At 33.7% G+C, this 23,849-nt stretch overlaps 1 protein-coding gene across 2 annotated transcripts in view; it reads right to left on the reverse strand.

Moving 5' to 3' along the window:
• LOC140057416 (calcitonin gene-related peptide type 1 receptor-like) overlaps positions 1 to 19,370 on the reverse strand; it is an 86,238-nt gene extending 66,868 nt beyond the window's left edge. Inside the window, exon 1 of one of the 2 annotated variants that reach the window (XM_072103091.1) lies at positions 19,349 to 19,370. The gene's annotated coding sequence lies outside the window, so the exon portion shown is untranslated. Of the gene's footprint in view, positions 1 to 2,425; positions 2,533 to 19,348 lie in introns of those variants that run through there. The other variant, XM_072103075.1, reaches the window with a different exon arrangement.
• Positions 19,371 to 23,849: the final 4,479 nt, after the last annotated feature.

Below are 23,849 nucleotides of genomic sequence, written 5' to 3' on the forward strand. Positions count from 1 at the left end.
TCGAGTCCTGGGTTCCAGATTGTCACAGAATCCAAAGCTCCTTAACATGCTACGATAAGGCGCCAATACACATAGTGTGTATCACACGTAACAGTGTGGCTATTGAAATGACAAACTCATTTAATATGATTTGAAAACGAGTTAAATAATATAATTGTCCGTTTGTATAAATTTCACCACTAAAGCAATTTTCGTCACGTACATTCGACTAAGTCAGATAAAAATAAGTTCAGTTTTCGAGTTTAATTCATTATAATTTTATTTACTTTTTAAATAAAGGATCTGTAGTCTACGTAACCACCTATTATTAATTCTTAAAATACAATTTTGAATAGCTGACGGCATCGATGTCAAACTGAGATATAGACATGGTAAGAATAAATAGCCGGCGGTTCCTTATTTGGTGAATATTGAATAGTTAGTAAACACAATAGTGGAAAGGAAAATATAAAGTACAAAAATGTTAGTATTGAATACATAGTTCATGTCGTATTGTTACTATTCATATGCCATTTCAAAGATCCTATGTGCTGCAGGCAAATCTAACATCACAACTAAAGGACATAGCTCCAATAGTGACGTCATATGTATTATTGGGACAGAACAGCTTAAAGGATAGCTCCGGGTTCAAACTTAAGTATGGTTTCTTGATGAAACATATACAGTAAATTGATAATAACCCTAATAATATTTTGAATAGCTGTGAAGTAGAACGAGCGTTGTGATGAAAGTGGTGCTACAAGATTCATTGTAAATCTTTAAGCCTTTAATATATTTTATGTCATTTGAATATTTAAAATTTTATGTGTTGTACTGTATGTATGTTTTATCGAGAGCCCTGAATGATCAGTTCTATTAGGAACTGGATAGGCTACCCTCAGTAAATATGGTAATAAATAAATAAAAAATAAATAAATACATTTTTTTTCTATAGGCCTATACAGTAATACAGTAAATATATTGATGCAACCTTTTTTTTTTATAATAAACTAACACACATTCTAAGCCCGGATCTACCTTTAACCATGGAGGAAATCGGAATCTCGGTACTCTCTAGATTTTCCAAGTATCATAGGAAAAAATCGTAATACATAACCATCTAACCCTTAACCTAACCTTATGATACAGTATCCACTCAATGTGATACACTCCAGTTGCATTACGGAATATTTCTATAATAATAGGAAGGGAAATGTTATCGTATGCGGCGATACTACTACAGCTTCTTATCAAAATCAGCATCTGCTAATAAGATTAAAAATGATATGTTTTCATGGTTTCTATCTATAACATGGTTAAAAGAAAAGTTCGGGTACCCGGAAAACATTTTCAAATTTATGATTCCATAGTATCTAATTCCGTGTTGCTGTAACACCTTTATGAAAACAGTACGTTTTACTAATTGGATCGCGAGATAAGATTATAAATAAATAGGCACGTATGGCGTATTATTTGATAGTCATCTTTTGGAGCATAACAATAACTGGGTAAAATTTCAGAAATCGATCAAGGATAACATAAAGACATGTACATAAAAACTATTCATATTTACTGCACGTCATGCAGTGATCGTTTTCAACTAAATCTAGTACACATCAACATGTTATCTTACAAAATATTACACCATAATGAGTCATTATATGATATACTATGAAATTTAACTACGTTATAAAATCACAATAAATCACGTAGTCGCCACTTTGTCCAACGACCATGCAACGGAAATACAATAGAGATATTCTATAGTAAGAAATCTGCAATCAATTAAAACAACGATTTCAAAGTATTTTAAATTCATCTGGTACGGTGTTTCTTTTACTGCTATCGTGATGATGTATTTCTCTCTCCAAGTTTATAACTATAAATTGGACATAATGTTAGGGGTACTTGACATTGGGAGTTTATTTAGGCGCAACGTACGTGTAACAGTAGGTATTAGAAAGTAAACTATCATTATTCTACATAATGATATATTATCACTTTTCATTTGTCATCTCGGAATTTTTTTAAAAATTTATTTTTAGTATCCTTATTTAAGTTACCTTTTGGCGAATACAAAGCGACCTGTCTGTCACAATTCACTGTTTTACTTTCAAATCTGTACATACATTTAACTATTCTTAATTATATTTTTAAGGTGTTACAACTATTATAATCATTACAACTATTCTTCTAAGAAGCGTGCCACCGAAGCTTTCAACAACAAATGAATTAATATCGATATTATTACAAGTGCTGTTAACGTTTTACTTTACACTATGACATTTATAAGAAAAACAATTATACCTCGATTTTTGTTGTTTTTGTTTGACAAATAGGTAAATTAGCGATAACGTCGACTAAATGATAATGGATACACACGAGGATTTTTTTTTCTAATATGTATCACGTAAAATATACAAGAAAGAAATGTAATATTTCCTACCTCCGGCCACTAACAGCACGGCCACTGCCACAACGAAACGAACCAATATCGAACTGTTTGAACCACTCAGCGCTTAATCCGTTGGTTGCTTTGGCACACTTTCTACTTAGTCGTAGATTTGTGACTAAATGAGATACTTTGGTCATCTAACCATACTAAGTCCGTGTTTATCCAATTTTCAAACGCTAGTAGTCACATGAGTAAGACACGACCAATCGCTACTGACATACGCTATGATTATAATAAACGCATGCGCAGTTTGAATCGAGCAATGCTTTCCGAGTAGTTACTGAGCGACGGGATTTAAAATCCATATTACCTCAGCATGAAGCAGTTATAACTTAATGAATGTTCTATGAATCAAAGCAACATTATTTTTACTCTTATCATCATTAACACTTTTAGTATTAGACCTACAACATTGACTTTAATTAGTTTTCAATATTATGAATTATTCATTTTAGCTATAGGCCTAATGCATGCCACAACAAACGCGTGTATCGCGTGTTGCTGTTGCACACAAAGTTTGTGGACAGGCGATCTTTCTCCTCAATGCAGATTGTGCTGAATCGGTGATAGCTACCTGAGAGAGTAATAAACGACACGACAGCTAAGTTTATTTTGAATAATGACATATGTTTTAAAGGTAGAGAGAGGAAAAAAGATTGGCCTAGATCGTATCATGAATAACCGAAACTGATAAGTAAATCTACACACATGAACGAGGTCAATAACTGCTGATATGAAAACAAATACTGAAATGAGGAAATTAATATGATTTTCAATTTATTAGAAATAAAAGAGGCGTATATTATTGCTATATTTCTAATACAGATCTACAAAAGGAAAATATTTTTTCACTGTAATTTAATACTTTATAGTAGGCCTATATATTTGTCGATTAAGTTGTATTTATTTTATTCCATCATCCCAGCATAAATAATTTTAATATTAGGCAATTCTCTAGTTATCTTCTTAATTGTCAAGTCACTCGTTAAAGCTTAGTTCCCACTAGCGACGCAACGTAACGCAATCTACGCAACGTAAGAAAATGCCCTTCTAATAATTGTGTTTGCCCCCGCCTGCGTGAAATCAAACCTACGATGTTTGCAGCACACTTGTGATTACGCAATACAACACTTTGTGTCGATATGTCGCTGCGTTACGTTGCGTTGCGTTCTAGTGGGAACCACGCTTTAGGGGCAGAAAAATACATGGCCTCATCATTTCGTCTATACAGTGGGCTTAATTATGTTCACTTATGGCATGGCGATAAGGGTCCAGTGAATTGGCACCCGTTCTGTTACCCGGCTGAAGAGACAGTCAGGCCAGTTAAAACAACTAATCGCCGACTCGTGACGATAAAATGCCGTCATCTGTCTTTTCAGTGTATAGGCCTATTGACATAAATAGTTTATTATAACTCACTGTACAATATTGATATTATTATGGAACAATTCCATCCACAAACCAATATGTTTGTATTATATTTATATGATGATGATGATTCCTAAAGCCTGGTTCCCACTAGCGACGCAACGTAACACAATCTACGCAACGTAAGAAAATGCCCTTCTAATAATTGTGTTTGCCCCCACCTGCGTGAAATCAAACCTACGATGTTTGCAGCACTATAGTGAATCGTCGGTTCCCACTTGTGATTACGCAATACAGCAGTTTGCGTCGATACGTCGCTGCGTTGCGTTCTAGTGGGAACCATGGTTTACGGTGGGTTCTAACGCAAGGACGTACACCCAACGCAAACGAGTTGACCAATCACAAGCGAACGTTCGAATAAGCTTGATTCTCACTAGCGACGCAACGCAAGGGGGTAACGCAGCGCAAAGTGATGGATTATTCAAAATGTATTGGTCAACTCGCTTGCGTTGCATCTACGTCCTTGCGTTGCGTCGCTAGCGAGAACCACGCCTTTCGTTTCGCTTACGTCCTTGCGTTACTTCTCCTAGTGGGAACCAAGCATAATCAATAAAAACATTCATCCAATATTATGGACCTTTGACGACGATGAATAGTTTATGACTGCTGGGTTTACGTCATAAACAAAGGTTCATGGTTTAACATTATAATGGAAGGACAATATAAGCTCATTTTATTAATGTTATAAGATAACAAAATGCTCTTCATTAATTACAACAAGAAAGTGTCCCCTTAAATTCAACTGTTAAGATATTGAATGACACTAAGCAGCTGAATTGAATAAGCTATAGTAGCAACGATAGCGATACACTCAATTATTTCTGAAAATAAAATTTAATCGAATAAATCGTCTGCAGAGCAATGCCCGTAATCAAGTTTATTTATAATTCATTATGTTAATCTGGACGAAGATAAATCTATTATTTGTACAATTAGACAAGCATGAGCTTATTATCAAAGCAATATGTACAGAAACAACTGTAATGCTATGTGCAAATATAAACTAAATCTCCGACTACATTATCAAAATAATGACAAAAATAAAATGTGATGTGCACAAATAACGGTAGTGATATGCATAAAAATGGTAGTGATATGACATAATCATGTCCATAATGAGCACACCACATTTTTTGTCACAGGAATTTGAGCTTTAGACATTAATTTAGCAGTTAACTGCCTAAAATATCTGACATGATTATAACTGACTTCAGGGGCCTATATTGAGGTATCCAGGATTGTTATGTATACATTTAACAAAAAGTAGATTTAATTGTGGACGAATGATAAATGACGGAGAGATAGTTTTGAAAGGAGATGTTTCATCATGCAATCATTAACCAGAATCGAGAAGACGTGCGCTGTAGAATTTAGATGGATAACAATATTCGATAACATTTCTGTTCTCTTTCTTGTACACGTACGCACCCGGTCCTATCCTACGTACATGCCATAAGCTAATTTGACATAGTTTGACATAAGGACGAATATTTTGCAGAAAAAACTGTCATGCCAATATAAATTGCTAGATCATACGCGTGCGAGTATGTTTCTTATACGTTGTGTGCTACGGACCAGGCTATCGGCATTGTCAGCTTGTAAGTACTATACACTATATTACTATTAGGCACGGTGCGCCGATGTAACCAATACATTCAGCAGAATACTATACGTTTTATTGTACAATCCAATAATAATCATTGATTACTATCAGCTTTTAGGGCCGTCCCCTATGCTGTTAATTCCGCGAACAAAACATACTGTTTTTCTCCTGGGAAACGGGTAACTTAGATGACGTAAAATCTCATTATTTCATTACTATTCCGATGTGGTTTTCTACATTAACTTGAACAAAACAGACATGATAAGTATGTAAGAAAAAAATGATGAAGAACTATATTGATTGATGCTGCAAACATCAATGGAATAACGTTTGGTCCGAAACTAAAGTAGTAAATCTTGATCATGAAAGTGAAAATAGAAATAAATCCGGTAACTGAAACTAAATAGTAGGCTAAACTAAAACTAAATCAACTAAAACCTGTAGGTTTATCCTGTATATATCCAAAATAGTTGGAAAAAGGGCAAGAAAACATGTATCTATATCAACTTAAACTAATATAAATCGTCATAATGTATTACTACTCGAGAAGCCATCGAATTCCACTCGGAAATATAATCTCTATGACAACTATTACACGTCGTAACAAAAGACACTTTATACGCAAACGATAGACTTTTTAAAAATATAGTCACGTATACATACTGAATACAACTAAGGCCTTGTTCTATATTAAATTTGCTAGTTATAGAATTACATTAATATGACTCGTTTTTTTCATACTACAGTACATTATAAATTCGCAACCGCACTTATGATAAGTTAAGTATTCATAGAATGATTGATCGAATAACATATTGGGAAATAATAATCATTTGTTGGCTTTTATTTCTTTTTTTTTTATTATAATTATTTTAAGGAAGCACCATTTCGTACAACAACGGGCCCAAAAGCACGATTCTCACTAAAGCTTGGTTCTCACTAGCGACGCAACGTAACGCAAGCTACGCAACGGAAGAAAATGCCCTTCCAATTGTGTTTGCCCCTGCCGGCGTGAAACCAAACCTGTGGTATTTGCAGCACTGTTGCGTCGTCGGTTCCCACTTGTGATTACGCAATACAACACTTTGCGTCGTTGCGTTGCGTTCTAGTGGGAACCACGCTTTAGACGCAACACAAGCGCTTAAGTGCAACGCGAGTATAACACTAGACGACGCGATGGATCATCTGAAATGTTGCTCGTGATTGGTCAACTCACTTACGATGGTCCGATGCGCTATGTCCGAGAAAAAACCAATCTTTATATATGCTTTAGGCCTATATTTTCAGTGTAAATGCATCATCGGACATAAACTCATCTCTTAGACGTGTTGTGTCATCTTAAAAAACGCAACGGTATATCAAAAAGTCATTGTTTTGGTTATGTTACAAACGTCGAATTATTTAATCAAATAACATCACATTTATGTTTTATCAAATCCATGATTTACGTCCACGTTCTACGTCCACGTTCTAATTTTGTTTAAATCAAATCAACCTACATTTTCAATGTTCATCAGTTATAACTAACACGAACATTACGTGCATGTTGTACTGCACTTTTAATGCATTGTCGTTTCAGGACAATTTACAACAGGATGAGGAACAATATACTGCTGTTAGCAGTAACTACATTTTTTTTACTCGTAAACCTGTTTATGCAATTATTTAGAAAGCTGTTTATTGCAGTCTCTACTTCATAAATTACTAATTGAAAGAAACTAAATAATACATTATTGCTGTTGTAAGAAAATATAATTACTGCAGTATCTGTAGCATAATAATTTAGACAATTTATTATGGTTCTTAAGTCAGACTCGAGTTGTTACGACAAATGCAAAACAGCATTAAACCGTTCGTCTCTTAAATAAAAACGAACAGTAAATTAAACAAACAATAATTATATATCTAAATACCTACTTTTAATTTTAAGTGAAGTCTTTTAGTTAGTGTTCTCTAAGATCTTTGAATATCATTACTTATTTTCTATAATATTGCCTTAATTGTCTTAATACATTATCTTATACTTTTAATCGACTTGATACTGATTTCATTCTGAATGAGGTACTTAATGTTTCCCACAACGTTCTTCTTTGAATGAAGTAACATTAAAATAATAAATACTATAGCTTGATATATTTTTCAATGCTCTGTGGTCTTTAGTAAAAATTATCATAAAGGGGATAAAATATAGCAATTATGTTAAGTAATCAAATGGAATATACCTTTAGTACTAGACACAGCAAGGCAATTCTACTACTCAACCAAAGTAGCATCAATTAACTAATTACATTATATAATGGAAAATCTTCTCTAAAAATAGCAAAATGTAGATTATGAATAAGTAGTAGGATTCCTTCAACAACGTTTTCATGTCAAACACAACAATCAACAATTGCGTGCCGCAATGTAAACACTTCGAGATTCCAAACACGATTTTATCAAGTCGAATGCCTAATATACATATGTATACGTTACTTGTGATAGCGAATAAAACAAAATAGTGTTTACAATAATAATACACACGTAACGGAGAGCGTTTGATTAATTAATAATTACTAAATTAGATACAAATTAGAAACCAGTATGTAGTTCTCTCAACATTTAAAATAACACGGTTGTATAGTTACATCTATAATATCTAAATATTACAGCATTTGGAGAAGAGTTTGGAGGAAAACTGAAGATTGCATGTCGGCCTATCCTTAAAATAGGCCTAAGCATAAACTTAAAATATATATATATTTTAATGATGAACAAATACACGAAGACTATTGAATATACAGAAAATCTATAATGCGCATTGTTTAAAGTGGCATTTTCTAAAGATCGGTTGGTTCTTCACGCAACGCAAGGACGTACGCACAAGTCGAGTAGTTTGACCAATTACTAATGACGTCCTAGCGAGAAAACAGTTGCTTTACAATATGCTCCAACCACCAGAACCGCTATCTTTTCATAATAGGCACAGCAAGCTGTAAATATTCACTAGTAACATATTGATTGGTTAAACTATCATTAATTTGGTAACTGTTCAGAAAAATATATGTACACCTCTGGGGTGGCTTTACTCTTGATATTATAAGAGAATATTAGGAAGACGTAGATTTAATTGATGTAATGATTTAAAAATATGGAGTAAAACCTGTATGAACAGAATAAAATAAAAGCAAAGTAGACAGTAGAAAATAAAGTCATGATGGTCAACCTTCGGGGAAAACAGATGGCATTTGATAATGGTGATGATGATGATGACGACGACGACGTTGGCGATGACGCTGATAATGATAATGGGAGGAGGATGATGATGATGATGACATTGATGATGATGACATTGATGATGATGATTATGGTGATGATGATTATGATGATGATGATGACTTTGATGATTATGATTATGATTATAATGATGACGATGATGATTATGATTGTGATGCCGATGATGATGATAATGATGATGATAACAACGACGATGACGTTAGCGATGACGTTGTTGATAATGATGATGATAATTAGATGATATTTATTAGAAGTCAATATTGGGAATACCTATGGAAATGATGTGACGATCTATCAAGACCTCTTATAAAACCGCTACGGGAAAGATGAAAGTAAAATAACAAGGCCACATAAATGGCTGCAGGCGCAAATTTGAGTTAGTGTTTACCGACTGACCGACCGACATAGTGAAAAGGGAGTCACGATGGACACACTTTGGAAAGAAGATGGCATATTAGATGATGACGATGACGATGATGCTGATGGAGAGGATGGCCCTTACTTCTGATATTAGAAGACCAGATCGAACTGTGACGTGAGGATTTTCAGGCACGAAGTATCTCTATTACGAGAAGATAAAAACAAAAATATAAATCGTAATGACCATCCTTCGCAGAGAAGACAACATAGTTGACAACAGATATTTTAAATAATTATAATCAATCGAATGTCTGGACGTAATTATGATTTTCTATGAAAACGGTAAACTAAAACTAAATTAAGCACATTAACATTTACGATAGAAATACGGTTTTTTTTGCATTGAATACAAAGTTACCCGGGTCACTTCTAATATTGTGAGGAAATATTATGTTACAGTTTTTAAACGAGTGCATATAATATGTCGCCAATTCGTTAGGTTTTATGTAACAGATACATTAATATAATTTTGTTTTCATATGATTATAGAATAGAATCAGACAGGATCGAAAAAATAGTGTGGGTCAAAAGGTTATTCGTGAAAACGCATGTATACACCAACGCAGTAAGTAACGGAGGTCCAGGAGCAGACAGCTTTTTGACGCGTTCGGTGGATAAACGATGGAACAGGACTAACTAATTATAGTAATTTTCCCTTTTTCCATCCAAATAATTTGCCTTTAGCAAAAAAGCTTTTTATTAGTATACTATTCTTGGAATATTATACTCTTTATATTTTTAATCATCGATTTGTTTTTCAATTTTTTTTGTGATAATGTTGACATACACATAATCGCATAATCGTTGTCATTCACACAGTGCCATCTTCCGTTCTGTAACAAAAGGACAAGTGTGAATGCAGCTTTAAGCTCTGTCTACATTATCAAACTAGTTTGATTGATGTGTCAAAACATGGTAGTTATATGGGTAAATATGTTAGTGACATGACATCATCATGTCCATATAGGGCACATCACATTTTTTTGGTCACATAAAGTTTGATAGTGTAGTTTATACTCGATAAAAAATATGTAAAGAAACACATAAAATGAATTTAAAAAGCTGTATATATCATGCTTCAGAATGTTCTTTAAAATAGATATTACAGTATTATACACGGTAACTACATAATCTGTATTCGAGTTTAGTTTTGTTTTAGAGTTTAACTTGTTCAGTGTGGATATCCACAATTGTATCAAAGTACAATGACCGGAATTTTTCGTCAATAAAATTAAACTATAAATAATATTAATAAACTCAATTTTAAATAACACACTGTTATGAAACCGTCCTAATCTTCCGCATAGTGTAACTTATTAATTATATTTAAAGGTTAATTCCAATAATGAAGTTGTTTGACGGTTCAATTGACCGGAACGCTCAACGGAAAGACTCTTCAACGCCCGTGTCCTCCTACCGTAACATCTAATATGTATAGAAAATGTTTATCTAAAAATACGTTAAAAGATAGGTGAATATATTTGAAAAAAACGAAATTTTGAAAATGAAAATTCCGGAGCTTGATTACTATTGGTGAATAACAATTACAAGCTAAATTAATTATCGGTTAATTATACGTCTAATTTATTATTATTAATATGTATGTAACATGTCGGCAAAATAATCACATCCAGCGTTACGAGGTGGCAGGTATTCATATAATTTATATGAGTTCCAGACGTAAAAGGATAAATGTTTTGGCACACATGGCGTACCATACGTACACTACAGACAAAAATCAAACTAGCATAAAAGAAAAAGACAATACAGGCTTGGGGCAAGTCTAAATTTATATATAATATATATAATATGCCTTCAATAGGCCTACTGTAATGATGTTCAATGGTGATTTCCGTAAAGCTCTGTCTAGGCCTACACTTTCAAACTTGGGCATATCACTACCATATTTGAGCACCTCACACTTTTTTTTGTCAAACTAGTTTTATAGTGTAGACGGAGCTTTACACACTGAGTGACGTAACGTCAACGAACTCCTAAAAAATACGTAGCAAGTCTGAATTATGGATCGTACACAATTATTATTACGCATGGATGTATACATTAATACACATGCTATTAAGCTATGTGCTGCTTGACATTGTTAATGTTATTAAAATGCTATCGATCAGATAGTGTGAAACGGAATTAAGATATGTCATTATAATTGTTATTTTGTTTCCAGGACTATAAAGATCTGTCTACTATCTAACGTTATGTGAACAATTTGATGTGCCAATATGGACACGATGACGTCATACCACTACCATATTTGGGTACATCACACTTTTTTGTAAAACTAGTTTTTAACAGTGTAGACAGAAATTAACACAATGTCATTGTGTGCAATTCATTTTATTCTAATAATAGCATACTGTATGGAAATTCGTTTTATTAATGGTAATGCAAAGTTGTATCAGATAATAAAAGTTTTCCTAAATCAATAAATCTTTACTCCATGCTGTAACTGACAGTAACACTGTTTATAGTCGCATGTGAAGCGTGTCGATATTTTGTTCGCGTGTAAACTTCTCTATCTAACAAACAAATAATGCTCCATAATGAGAATATACCTTCTGGGAAGAATGTATCAATCAATCCGATTCTATAGGTATCTTTTATGCATCTATTAAGTATTCCTTATTCTGAGATGCATGCCGCTTAATTGTTTAATGTTCTAGACTGTATTTAAACCTAATATTGGTAAATATGATAAGTATTTTGGCACAATTATTCAATACATACCGTATAGTGAGCTCGAATTCTAGAAAAAAATCAAAACGTCGCTGGTTAGACTGTACTAACACACGGAAACATAGATAGACTTGGGGAAAGTAGGCCTATATTCACATTTCTTATTGTTGAAAAGTTTAAAAATGACATTATGCTTTAATTGCTCAGGCCGAATTTAATATTAAATCGATCAAACGCATGCGTCGATTGGCATGTATAAATTACCGTCTCCTTTTGTATACCCTGTCGATACGAAATTTCACTATCGGGGCTAGTAACGGGCTTAAACACATGTTCACTTCCGGATTCGCAGTTGTCACTTTGGATGCATGAGCGCCCTCTCGCGATTTGCACCCTCTAGGAAAGTTCAGGCCATACTCTTGCAATATGCAATTCATTTTTTGACTAGCTGTATTATTTTGGAAGTTGTATTAGCTTTTTTGAACACAACATTATTGTTTAAATAATTTAACATTCATAATCAATTAATTATTAAACCTATGGATTCCTGCTGCAGGCATGATGTGGGAGAATTGAACAAAATGCAACCTAGATTACTGTCTTCGGTCAACTACATCCTTGAGACACTTTCATGAATACGGTCCTATAATTATGTTGGAGATAATAAAGTATGCTAATGTAGAATTATTATATTGTAAGATCATCATGCCTCTTCAAATGGCGTGATTTGTATAAGTTGTTTATTGCCACTTTCACAGGCCTACAAAACTAAGAAAATAAGGCCTAGAATCGTCTACGAGAGAACTTTAGTCGACGCGAGCTACTTAGGTAGTGCATTGTTTTTCTCTTTTTATCATAATTAACCGTATTAAAACGCACATTTAAGACAAGAAATGACCTGGTTTAATGTTTTTAAAGTTATATATAAGCATTATTTTTACAAAACGTTAACAATTGCAGGTGTAGTGTCTTTAACTACAACATTGAGAGAAAAAGAGAGTAGAGTAACGCTGATCTGCACTACGTACGTGCATTAGACAGTGTGTTTTGCAAGTATGACGTCATGAACTCAGGCATGCATCATGATATATGTACGCCCTCTATAGTTTCTGCCTTAACCTAATAGGAAACAAAATAAACAAAAAAAGAAGTTTCCGTCGGGCCTCGCAGTACGTTGTATTTTAAAAGAAAATGTTATTAGGTTTTCATTTGTACCAAGCCTACAATGGTTTTCATGAAAGACATTAATCGGTTAATGAGATTTTAATTCATTATAATAATTGTAATTTTAAAGTTACGCTTAATGTTAGGTCAAGCATACTTGAATTAAATGTAATATCTATACGTAAATCGTATCTTCCTTCGTGATACGGTAAGAAAATCATTATTCTAGTTTCAATTTATCGGTCAGCTTAAATTTCCTATTCATTTTGATTACATCGTAATGTTATAACACATTACAATATCAAACTAGTTCACAGAAATTGTATCCTAGCCTAAATTGCTGACTGCAAAACATAAAATGTATTTTTAGGAAACCATAACGTTATTTATTATTTCTATTATTTGTCAAGATTCTGATTATATTTGTCATATTTGAATAATTGGAGTAGTTTTCGGTAGATTACTTGTGGTTGCTTTAAACGCCGTGCACACTGAGGCGTAAAAACGAAGCGTGCTTTCGCGAGCGTTTCGAATTCACCCGCATTGAACGTTGGGAATCAACTTCTCGATCGTCTCGCGTTATGTTCACATTGAAATCGTTCGCTGTGTCATAAAAATGCAGTTCGTTTTTACGCTTGATGTGTGTCGTTTCAGGTATCCTCAATGTGAACCGGACTCTAATGTGCTTATCTGGTTAGCTGCTTGCTTAACGCCAAGCCTTGTGGGATTTGTGTTAATAGTAACAATGATATGGACAGTTTCAGTGGAATCATTCTTTTATGTCTTTGTCCCCACTGATGAGAAATTTCAGTAAGACATTCTCCATGCATGATTTATAGTTAACTGGAAATATTATAATAATAATTATCAATTGAATGGTGAACTAATCATTCAATTGAATTGACAATTCAAATATAATATGATAGCGAGCCCAACTAATCACACGCCTATATACCTTGCTGAGATTTATTATAATGTACATTTCCCGACATGTTTCTAAAATGTAACATGTTTGACACATGCAGTAGAATTTCTATTAAAGGGATATCTCTGAGACTCAACAACACACTTCAATGCATGTATTGATATGAACGTAATAGGCTAGAACCCCTTATTTATGACACGCCTCGGAGGCACTCACATGGGACACTTTCGCAAGATATTTAACTTTACATGCAGCAACCCCGTTCTATATTGAAGAACACTAGGTATCATAACAGTCCCCTTATTTAGTGGTGATACTTGCCAAATAAAGAAATTAAATATCCGCCTATAATCATGATAATAATTCATCGTACACAATTAAGTATATTCCGCGAGATAATCAATTTAAGAAATAGTCAACCTAATCAATGAATCAACATTCCTTACCTGTATTTGTAAACAAATGTATTTAAAGAATTGCCTCAGAAATCGTTTATACTATACATTCCTCTTAAAGGTTGTTTCTATTGAAAATGCACAATTTCTATTCTTCCGACCGTTTTTGTGACTATAGGCCTAATTGAAGTAAAACTATGTCCTTATAGTACCATCGCATTGTGATACACACACATCTAGTTGAATCTCTTTAGCTATCAACAAGATTCGAATGTAATTCATTTCGGTAAATAGCATTTTAAACTTTGATTATCCAGTTAGGTAATTAGATAACGTGAGTAAATTAGCATTAAATGCAGCCAACTGGGCCGAAGCCAGGCCCTCGAGTCACAGTAATAGAATCGCCAGCTGTTGTAATTGATCGATTTATGCATCTTAACTACAATTATTCATCCCGATTTAATTAGTATGGATAAATATAAAAAAGAATCATATATGATTACAATATGATAATTAGAAAATCACATCTAATTTATTTAAATTAATCTATATAAATGAAAAGTATCGGCTTACGTAGTAATATATGCCCAAGGTGGATTTAAATTGTATTTCGACCAGACAGCAACAAAGGATTCGACCCATTCCCCAACCTTATCAGAACTCTCTTTTTGCGGCACAAGTTATGTCAGGAACTGACAAAATTATTATAAAACTGAGATTCGACACGGTTTGTATAACCTGCAGGACGAATTTGCCTCAGTTCTCACTTGAGGCGTACGGAAGCGCAACGTAAAGCTTGGTTCCCACTATGATGCAACGCAAGGACGTAAACGCAACGCAAGCGTGTTGACCAATGACAAGCGACAGTAAAATATATCCATCGCTGGTGATTGGTCAAATCCCTTACGTTGCGTTACGTCCTTGCGTTGTGTCTCTAGTGGGAAAGAAGCATAAGTGATTTCGCTCATCATTGGTCAACTCGCTTGCGTTGCGTCTACGTCTTTGCATTCAAGTAGGAATATGGGTTAGGCGATGTATTTCAAATATACAGTGAGACGAACTTATCTTTAAAGTTAAGTTCACGCTCAACAAATCTAATTATTTCTATCATATACCTCATGCAGTTATTTGTACCATCGCACTCATAAACATTCATTATTTTGCATAATATTGCAACGACGTAATATCATTAATTCTGCCACAATTAAAGTGTATAATTGAACGCTTCCGTTTCAAAATCTTTCAATGTATTTGGGTTATTGAGAAGGTAGGTAATACTTATTCACTTATAACGAAAGGCTGTACCTTTTAGTGACAATGAAGTAAACCGCATTCTATTTATTATCTTTAAGTGCGAATTATGAAGAAACATATTATTTTTTACGTAACTTAACTCACCAAATGTTTTTATAGACCTTATAAATGTGTTATTGTCGGAACAGTAGCAATTTACAGTTCTACTAAAAACATAACATTTTAACTGTATTAATAAAACAAAAATATGAATGTTTTCTTTAAAAATATACAGAATGTATGTAATGATTGTAATAATTTGTAAAATGTAATGTAAGGTACAGGAGGTAGACGGTGTAGATTGTGGTGGGTTATAATAATGATAATTTAAGGTAGGCTAGGTTCACATTACTACCGGATTCAGGGCTTGTCTCTACTAGAATCGTTAGCTAGTCAGTCTTTAGCCGGATCAACACCACTTGCCGTTGGCGTTCCCATCAAAGGGTATTAGGCTACGCCATTCAATTCTATAGCCCAGGTAGTCCACGACTAAAAGCTCGGCTTTATGGACAAACCTACGGATGACAATTCGTCTCTGCCTATATTGTAAGTGAAAACATGAGGTATTCCCTAAGTCACACTTATTCATGAGTAAAAACTCGTGCATTTAATTATAAAAAAAAAATCGCTAGCTCGATCGAATTTTGTATTAACACGCTTGCCTGGGAATTCGTGCACATCGATAACTCCAGCACAGCGAGCCATGACGACGTGCACCCAGCCCCAGAATATTGCGTGTATCGCGTTTGATAAAACGATACCATGTTAATTTCCGGACTTTTTTTAACCATTCATTTATCTGCTGTAAATTAATGAGTCGAATGGCTTGAACATTATGTAGTCATAACCGTAGGTGATAATTTAACAGTCTCCAGATATGATCAAAATACTTAATTGGCACATTGTTGACAGAATTACAATTGTGTTTAGTAAGAATACGCCACGTATTTTGACGGATGTATGTGTAATAACGAACACCTTTGCATCACCATCGGCGTCTAATTAACCCAATTCGATTAAGAACAGGTAGTGGCAAATCGAAAACATCATTATATTAAACGTATCATTTATAAATAATAAGCACATATACTTATGATGTTGGATATGTACTCTTACGCGGTGATGTGTTGTTAAACATTTAAAGATGTATTGTAAAAAAAATGATTAAAAATGTTTCTGTTCAATATGCCATTTTAATGTTACATAGTAGTTATCCACTTTGAAAAAAAAAACAGAAGAAAACAAATTTATTTACCTGAAGTAAAGCAAAAAATAATCCAATTGGCTGCCAGCCAATAGGGTTTTGGTTGAATTTAACCATTTATTTTGTCATTTTATAAGTGAAAACATTGTTTTTTTGGGGGTTTTTTTTCTGCGAAAGTGATTACCTTGATTAAAACTACAAAATAACTTATTCAAAGTCTGATTAAATTAATCTTTATTTTTCATGTTTTTGAGAAACAATACATCTTTAAAACAATACAATATTCTTAATGTTAAGGCAATGGCAAAATGTACAATTTTAGAAGCGACGACCTCTTTAAGTAGGGGAAACTGAATAGGCATGTCCCCTAAACATGGTGCATATTCATTATAACACACATATTTCCCTTATTAGTTTCACGATAAATTTGCCGAAACATGGGGAAATAACACGGTTGTGTAGTGGCAATGCTATACCGTCTCAAAACTAATAGAAATACAATAGTTATTATATCTCTCTAAAAATGTATGGTATATATAAAAGTGCGGAATATTATCGATAACGTAACATCATAACTATTTTATTTAGGTAATTGTTCGATTTCTTATTTTATTTCGGAAGCCTGTATTTTTATTCTTATTTTCAATTATAATTGGTTCCACAATAATATAATTTTTTTTAATCGTTCTATTGGAAACACATAGAGTACACAATTCCTTTAATAAGATACACGGTAGATTAATGAATACAGTATATTAATGATATTGGAAATTTGATATGATCGATTGTTTAATAGTTAACACACTAATCAAATCCACGTACACCTCTCCCGTAACGTTATAAAAATAGTCTCCCATATCTTTATATCGTAAACATGTTTTTTTTGTTATAAATAATATTGTTTTTGTATTATAAACATCTTGTTACATAACACTCTGTAATGAACGGGTTTAAAAAATAAATTACACAAATGAGTATGGTCTATACCATGAATAATTTGAATTACACGAATGATTTGTGTTACCGGCTGTTTATATTTTAAATCCGTAAAATTATGTTTATTTTTCTGATTGGTTTGCTTGGATGTCATGGAGGACATTGTGTAAGACTGTTTTGTACTGGGACACAAACAGGGAATTCCCTAACACGAGTATGTGGATGGGGCGGGAGTCAATAACATTTACTTTTATGAGGTATTTCCGTTATCAAGTTTATTATAATCTTAAAAATCTAATACAAATCGTTAGCGAATTTAGTAGAACAGATAACAGTCTCTCCCTATTCTTTACATAATCTACCTGTATCAACTTATGTAATTACAGTGTCACATGTAATCTATATGTAACACGTACTATTAAGTTAAGCTGGCATATGACACAGAAATCACATGTGATACAGGACATCACATGATTTGCTGATAATGCATATGCTGAGAATCGGCTACCCCTTCTCTCCAAACGCATAACTTGAATACAAGACGTATCGGTATGCGTGAGTTATAATCATCATTTTTTACAAATATCAAACTGCATTTTAATGAGTTTAATATAATCTCACGGCGATGGGATTATGCGACGCACATTAATATCGCATAATGTGTACGTGATTCAATCAATATCGGAGCGGTGATATTGGAAGAATTATCACATCATGTGGCACAACAACATTAATTTGTTTTCGATGCTGGGGTTTGAAATTTAAGGATGCACTATTAGACCTGTACAACCATGAGGTAATAAATATACATTTAAAAATAGTATTCACTGAGATTAGGCCTATTGGCAGAGAAACAAAAATGGTTACGTTACTTCAAAGTGTCATTCTATTAAATGTTACAAATTCTAAAAAATGTGCCTGGGAAGTAAAGTCGATTATCAACCTATAAATCGAACAGATAGCTCGTTTAACGTTTTGAAAATAAATGGGGCGAATATGTATTATCAGTTGCTGACAGGGTAGCCCGTGGCATGAAGGTCCAGGCAGCGACATGACATCCCTGATGTTATCATGATCTCTTACGTGTTTCGGGTGCAATGTCGAGTGGGGAAGAACACCATAAATGACTATCATACCACTAAAATTACATATTTTTCTATTACCAAAATTTTTCTCAGAATTTAATACATTGTGTGAACAGATTGTTGTGGAACGTTCGGAGGAACGGCTATGTAAATATGATCTCGTTTCTAATGAAATACTTATTTTGCCCCTAAAAGACATACAAATAAGGCAGTACTTTCAGTGGGCGTTGTCCCCACCAAATGGATAAAATAACATCGGCCAACATAAAGTCTCGCATGGTGGATTTAAAAATTCCAAGGTTTGTCCTTTTTGTACATATTATTATTGTAGTCTTTACCCCTACGTAAGTACAAAACTTAAAATAGGACCTTGCATATGTGAGTACCCAGAAATCAACACCCTCTTGAGTACAATGTACAGACTAGGGTAACGTCAAACAAAAATTATGGACAAATTAAATGTTTTCACTTGTCGAGTTTATCTAAATACTTACTTTGTACTGAGATACGCAAAGTGATCAGTGTTGTATTTAATAAAAACTGGCATTCATTCGCATCAAAACTTCTGTTATCCACAGTCAGTCAGTCCGTCTGTTTGATTACCAGAACACGAATATACACAAACCTCTATAAATACGATAGCTGCTCCAATACACGAAATATAAACATTGCTTGAATTTTGGGTAATTAATCTTGATTAGCCCAGCATTACACAGTTAAACAACATGTACGCTAGAATCGACGGATCAATCTCCTACATCAATGTTCTTTTAATAAGCCGGCATTTGTATCGCTAGCGATTTGGCCTCAATTCGATTTGATTATTTTCGTTGATAGTTACTGACGTTCTGTTTATGGCATGGATTGAGGATAGGTAGTTCGTTCTTTAGACCAAATTATAAACACGAATACGGGCACGAATATTAACGACGCGAGATTGTTTTTTACCTATACGAAATAATTCAGCATTCGCCTACCTTGGTGTTACATCTGAACCCAGATAGGAAAGTATTGTGTTTCGGTGTTTTAGGAGGCATGCGTAGAAATGCACACCATTTATTACACAACGCGCATCAGTCTCGAGATATTAAGTGACGTATTATTGAATCGTAAGACATTTTCGTATTCAAATACAACATTCTTTTAGAATAACATTCGTTAATTTTATTATCACATAATAAACGGATGTTCATGTAAACAATAGTAGCTACAACTTACTTAATCTTGACTGATTTATATTTCTGTTTACGTTAGGTGCATAAAATCGTTTGTATCAATTTATCTATATTCACATACCTACTTCTGTACACATTGGCATTAGGAGAACATTCACAATACATGTCTCTCCTCTGATTATTTTGTCTGTGACCCGGACGCTGCGATTTATTTCAATTGATACTTTTAAGCCACCATGGCACCCATTTATACTTATACGCGGCACAAGGATGTAATGCAACGCGAGTGATTTGACCAATCATAAGCGATGGGTTATTTAAACAGAAGCTCGTCATTAGTTACTTTCAAACGAGTTGCGTTTCTAATGGAAACCAAGCTTTAAAATGTAGCCTACCGGACGCAGTGGCGTAACGGATATGGGCGCTCACTTAGCTAAACCCGGAGCTTACGGGGGCCACTGAGCAGTGCCAAGAGGTAAAAACAGGTATTAAAAAATATGTCGAAAAGGCTAAAAACGCCCGAGGCCTCTAGCGTTGGAGGGCCACTTAGGGTTCCTAAACTAGGGGCCTCAGGCATCTGCGTTACGCCACTGGCCGGACTAGGCCTAAAATGTTATTATGTATCGTGACGTCATGTTTTACATTTGTAAATAATTATGCATGAAAATTCAACACACACTTATACATCCTTATAGCCTGCGCCCACTACGCGAATAACATTCGTGTAAAACTTAACTCACGTGAGATTTGGTCTTCTGTGAAAACCATACACAACTATTTTACAACTTTTACATACCACCCACACTCGCTCACATTAGTTATTAATAACAATTATTCGAAACTGTCTTGTCAAGAAGTCTCTCGCCTGAAACAGGAGAAATTGCGTGATACCTCAATAGGTGGTTGATTTCATCAGACGATTAAAACGTGCCTTTAGAATAAAACGGTACATTAAAGATGGGTTATGTCCACGACTGCTTCAGATAACAAAACTATCAAACTGGGAACGTTGTAATTAACAACCTCCCAAACATTCCGTGGCAGTCATAATTCTTTCAAATGTTTTACACGTACAAGAGGCTTAAAAACCTTTAAAGGCAGATGACATAGGATTAATGAGGATTATAACAGGAATAAGTTAAGTTTAAAGGATAGTTAGGAAAATGCAGTTTTGATATTAAAAAAAGTATAACAATGTAATAGTAATTATAGTCACATAATGTGTAAAAATAAATTACAATCATTATAGGGCCTATTATTTTTTATTTTATTTTATGTCGTTAGGCAATGTGGCCAATAATTATTAAATTAATCACTGTCCTATCAGATTTTGTGAACCAGTAATTCACCGGGGTAACCCACTACTCTTCTCGAATACTGAACTGGGTTCTTTGAAGAAGTGCACTCATGCTATAATAGTAATACAGTTTATATTCCTTATACAAGAAGACTTGTTCCAACACCAGAACTAGGGGCGAGTCGGCCTCGAACCCTTGTCGGTTTTGTTTAGGTACGGCGAACGGCTGCCCTGCCTTTAACTCGCAATTATATGGATTTTAAATCCGTACATTCTTGGAAGAATTTGTTTTTGAATCAAAATAGTTTTATTTTTTTAGGAAAATGTCGCCGTGTTTATTTTCAAATTAAAAAAAAGTACAGTTAATATATATCCATTGAGCTAATTTTATAGCTCCATGATGTAGTAACTATCCAAATATGTCAATACTTGATATTAATCGAAAAGTGCAACTTGTGAACGAGCTTGTTAAACCGCATGAAAATAACATTACAACAAACATTGTAAAGTACGTTCATTTTGTAAATAGCGTTTAAGCGTCTATTAATTTTGACTTACGGAATGATTATAAAACGGCTTACATGACGTATGTTGTGTTTGCATAGGTATAGACAATTCATTCCGAAGCATTTCTACACCATTAAGATAAAGCCAAGATAATTAATCACTCAAGATGTTTAATTTAAACGAAATGATTTTTGAAAGATCAGTTAACTACATAATTAACTTCCGAAATGTCTAAAAATTTTAAAATACATGGAACACCATTGGTTGATTGTATGAGGAAAAATTCAGTTTACCTTGATGACTCTGTGTAGTAGTGGGTAAGGGGGTTATAAAGGGCGTATTAGTGTACAGTTAAACAACACAATGTATATATCACGTCGTATAGGCCCTATATGACAAAATATAATGTCTAGCTGATTTGTAAAATGATTATTATCAAATGAATATATATATATATATGAAAATGTATCTTCACTAATTTGTTCCAAATTAGATTTCACGTATAATTAGTAGGCTACATATTTAGACATAGATTCGTTACCGAAATGAACTGAAATGTGCCCTTGGATTCGTGTGTGGGGTGAATCTACCAAAAGTAAATTTGTACTGTAAACTAAATTGGTTTCGGTCTTCACAAGATCATTTATAACCTACTAAACATGCGCACAATTGTATTACTAACTCTTTGCTACTGCTTCATCTAATTGGTTAACACAAACCGTTAAATGTGTTCTTTTCAGTTTTACATTCAATGACAAGTATGCATTTCAGAAGAGGGCGTTTTACTAAACTAAACATGCGAACATGTTATCAACATGTGTGGTGCTAATGTATACACGTTTCTAATTAGTGTTTACCATGTACAACTCGTTGAATGTTTTGAACTTTTACATTCAAAGTTTAAAAGAACAGTATAGACGTTATGTAAAGTAAACGTAAGATTGTTGAAGTATCTCAGAAGAGGGCATTGTTTTAGACTATTTGTAATGCGTAACATTGTTTGCTACTGTTTACATTTTTAATTGGTGACGTGTTTACCACATTATGAACTCTTTAAATGTTTTCCAATCCAATTCTACATTCATTGGAAATTACATGATTACAATGATTATATCGTACAGTAAGTAAAATTAAGATTGTCAAACTTCAGAAGAGGGCGCTGTACTGAACCGCACAAATACTACTGTATTTTAATATCATGGAGATTGCGCTAATGAATATCGAACTAATGAATATCGCCCGTTCGTGCTTATGGATATCGTACTACCTTTAAAAAAGGGACACGTTTGACAAACAAGGTTAAAACGCAAATTCAGGTTGCCCCATCGTTGTCCGCTTCTAAATTAAGACAAGGGCGTATTACTACTGCCATTGATTTTAGTTATAGATACGTATTTTCTAAAAAGAAATGCTTACGAATTTGTCTACTGTTTTATTAACTCTAAATGACATGAAAGAGGATCATCATGCACAATACCAATAATTCGTCATGTGATGAATATACAATATTAATCATATTATGTCCTGCAGCTGTATTTTTTTCTGTTCATCATTTTTACTTTATTTTTTCACACTTTATCTACTGGTATGATATTCATTTGTGGATTTCATTATTTTAAAATTTAAATTTTTTAAACTTTATTTGTATTTATTTTTTCAACATTTTCTTTTTTTTTTAATTGATTTGTAAAGGCAATCCCGTCAAAAGATTCACATCTTTCTGAGATCTGCCTTCGTTCATTTTCTTGCTGATTGTTGTTTTTTTGTTACTTTTTGTCTTTTGGACGTTAATAAATTTTCTTTAAATTGAATTAAAATGAATTATCCTGCTGATTTCCACTACGTATATGCCTAACTATCAGGTGAATCTCATTCCACTACTCGGAACATCTGGTGGCATCCACTTTCGCATAAGTATGCCATCCTTTATATAATAACAAACAGGAACAATAGACATTTCAAGAAAGAGCTGGCTGACCAAAGGACACAAAATCAGGATCTTTGCTCTGCTCTTCC

Source organism: Antedon mediterranea, chromosome 1 (genome assembly GCF_964355755.1).
Source record: "Antedon mediterranea chromosome 1, ecAntMedi1.1, whole genome shotgun sequence".
NCBI lineage: Eukaryota > Metazoa > Echinodermata > Crinoidea > Comatulida > Antedonidae > Antedon > Antedon mediterranea.